The sequence below is a fragment of the Cebus imitator genome, unplaced genomic scaffold, assembly GCF_001604975.1.
Source record: "Cebus imitator isolate Cc_AM_T3 unplaced genomic scaffold, Cebus_imitator-1.0 Scaffold356, whole genome shotgun sequence".
In the NCBI taxonomy this organism is placed as follows: Eukaryota; Metazoa; Chordata; class Mammalia; order Primates; family Cebidae; genus Cebus; species Cebus imitator.
The window spans coordinates 1,322,450-1,325,336 of NW_016107671.1; the positions used below are offsets into that span (position 1 = coordinate 1,322,450).

Genomic DNA, 2,887 nt, shown 5'->3' on the forward strand with positions numbered 1-2,887 from the left:
AGTCTTGCTTTGTCACCCAGGCTGCAATGCAGTATCATGATCTTGGCTTACTGCAACTTCTACCTCCCAAGTTCAAGTGATTCTCCTACTTCAGCCTCCCAAGTAGCTGGGATTACAGGTGGACACCACCACACCCAGCTAATTTTTGTATTTTTGTATTTGTTTTTTTTTTGGTAGAGATGAGGTTTCACCATATTGGCAGGCTAGTCTCAAACTTCTGACCTCAGGTCATCCACCCATCTCTACCTCCCAAAGTGTTGGGATTACAGGTGTGAGCCGCCACACCTCTCCTGCTTCATGTATTTTGATAGTCTGTTAGTAGGTATATAAAGGTTTTAGATTTTTATATCCTACTGGTGAATTGACCCTTTTTTCATTAGGAAATGGTCTTCCTTATCCCTGATAATATTCTTTGCTCTGAACATCTACTTTGCCTGATATTTAATGTAGTCACTCCAGCTTTTTTTTTTTTGAGATGGAGTCTTGCTCTGTCACCCAGGCTGAAGTACAGGGATGTGAGTAGCTGGGATTACAGGTGCCCACCACCACACCCGGCTAATTTTTTGTATTTTTAGTAGCGATGGGTTTCACCGTATTAGCTAGGATGGTTTCGATCTCTGGACCTCATTATCCGCCCGCCTCGGCCTCCCAAAGTGCTGGGATTACAGGCATGAGCCACCGCGCCCAGCCTCCAGCTTTCTTTTCATTAGTGTTAGCATTGTATATCTTTTTCTATTCTTTTACTTTTAGCCTGTTTGTGTTTTGATATTTCAAGTGCCTGTCTTATATACAGCATATAGTTGGGTCTGTGTTTTTATTCAACTTGGCATCTCCTTTTTTTTAGACAGAGTTTCACTCTGCCACCCAGGCTGGAGTGCAGTGGCAAAATCTCGGCTCACTGCAGCCTCTGCCCCCTGGGCTCAAGTGATTCTCCTGCCTCAGCCTCCTGAGTAGCTGAGATTACAAGCACACACCAGCACACCCAGTTAATTTTTTTGTATTTTTAGTAGAGACGGGGTTTTGTAGTGTTGGCCAGGCTGGTCTCAAACTCCTGACCTCAGCTTATCTGCTCACCTCAGCCTCTCAAATTTCTGTGATTACAGATGTGAACAACCACACCCAGCCAGCAATCTCCCTCTTTTAATTGGAGTTTTAGACCATTTATACTTAGTGTGATTATTGATATGATTTGGTTCAAATCCATCATTTTGCCATTTGTTTTATGTTTGTCCCATCTGTTCTTTATTTCCTGTTCTCACTTTTCTGCCTTCCTTTGGGTTGAGACGAAGAGTTTCAAAATAACAATACCAATGTATTACCAACCATATGAATATAGAAAAACAATAAAGTCCTGTTGGAGTTTGACAGGATATATCCCACTAGGGATGTATAATTAAATTACTGTGTTTTAAAAGTTGTCTAAATAGCACTTCTCATATGGTTAAGCTGCCAACCGGAAATGCAGTTAGGCTCATTTGTTTTATATTGCTTTTCATGTTTGGGGATTGCATTTCTCCCACTATGATTTAATCTTGTTTTTAAATTATATAACATATATCCAAAATCAAAACTACAGAACAAGATGAATTTGAAGAAGTCTCGTGTCCATTTCTGTCCCTTCCACCAGCTTCTTTCTTCCCTCTGTAGATAAGTACCTGTACTTCTCATTGGTTTTACTTTTATATTTCTTTTAAATGATATATATGTTTATGTATATGTGTTTATATGTGTGTGTGTGTATGCAATTTTTATTCTATTTTTAATTAAAAGGAGTACTCTACGTACACTGTTCTGCACCTTCTTTTTTCTTTTCACACGTCTACAGTATCCTGGAGATAACTCTATAGGAGCCTATAAAGATCTTCCTCATTTATTTTTATACCACATATTCTATTGTGTGGCTGTAATAGTTATTTAACCAGTCTCCAATGGATGGCCATTTGTTTCTTTCTGGTATTTTACTGTTGCATAATGCAACCATCAATAACTACATATGTTGTTTTTTTCTGGGGAAGTTTATCTTTGGGGCAAGTTTGTAGAAGTGGCCTACTTTTAGTTTATTTTAATGCTTTGCATAAGTTCTGCATGAATTGCAAATCTGTGTCATAATAAAGTTCATACACTTCTTCATTTTTCTTCTTTCTCATCTTCTATTTCCTTTTAAAAAATCGTCTTAGAGTATATGCTGTTAAATATTCTTTTTTCTCCAAATTTAGTGAGAATCCTTTTTTTATAAAACTTGCATTTCCTGTTTAGAGTTCCAGGAAGCTGATATCTTTGTTTTCTGATATCAAAGTAGTACTTGTTTGTTGGCATGATTTAGAAAATACAAAAATAAAGACACAAAGGATAAAATAACAATTACTGAAAAACCATCCTCTGGAATGAGTCGTCCATATGTGGAGTCCATTCTTCAAGTCTCTTTTCTTTAACTTCTTATTATGGAAAAAATGTTTTAATATACAGAAGTAAGTGTAGTGTAATGTATCCTGTATACTCTACCCATCACTCAGCTTCAACACATATCAATTTATGGCTAAACATGTTTCATCTGTACTCCTGTTTCTTCTCCCACCTCCCCCACCCCTCCTCTAAGAAACAACATAGGGGGCTGGGCACAGTGGTTCACACCTGTTATCCCAGCACTTTGGGAGGCCAAGGTGGGCAGATCATGAGGACAGAAGATCGAGACCAGCCTGGCCAACATGGTGAAACCCTGTCTCTACTAAAAATACAAAAATTAGCTGGGCATGATGGCACGTGCCTCTAGTCCCAGCTACGTGGGAGGCTGAGTCAGGAGAATCCCTTGAACCGGGGAGGTGGAGTATGCAATGAGCCAAGATCACACCACAGCGCTCCAGCCCGGCAACAGAGTAAGACTCTGTCT

At 39.2% G+C, this 2,887-nt stretch overlaps 1 protein-coding gene across 10 annotated transcripts in view; it reads left to right on the forward strand.

The window, feature by feature from the left end:
* The window catches only part of ZNF420 (zinc finger protein 420), a 32,349-nt gene that overhangs the window by 3,001 nt on the left and 26,461 nt on the right, over positions 1–2,887 (forward strand). The window lies entirely within an intron of this gene.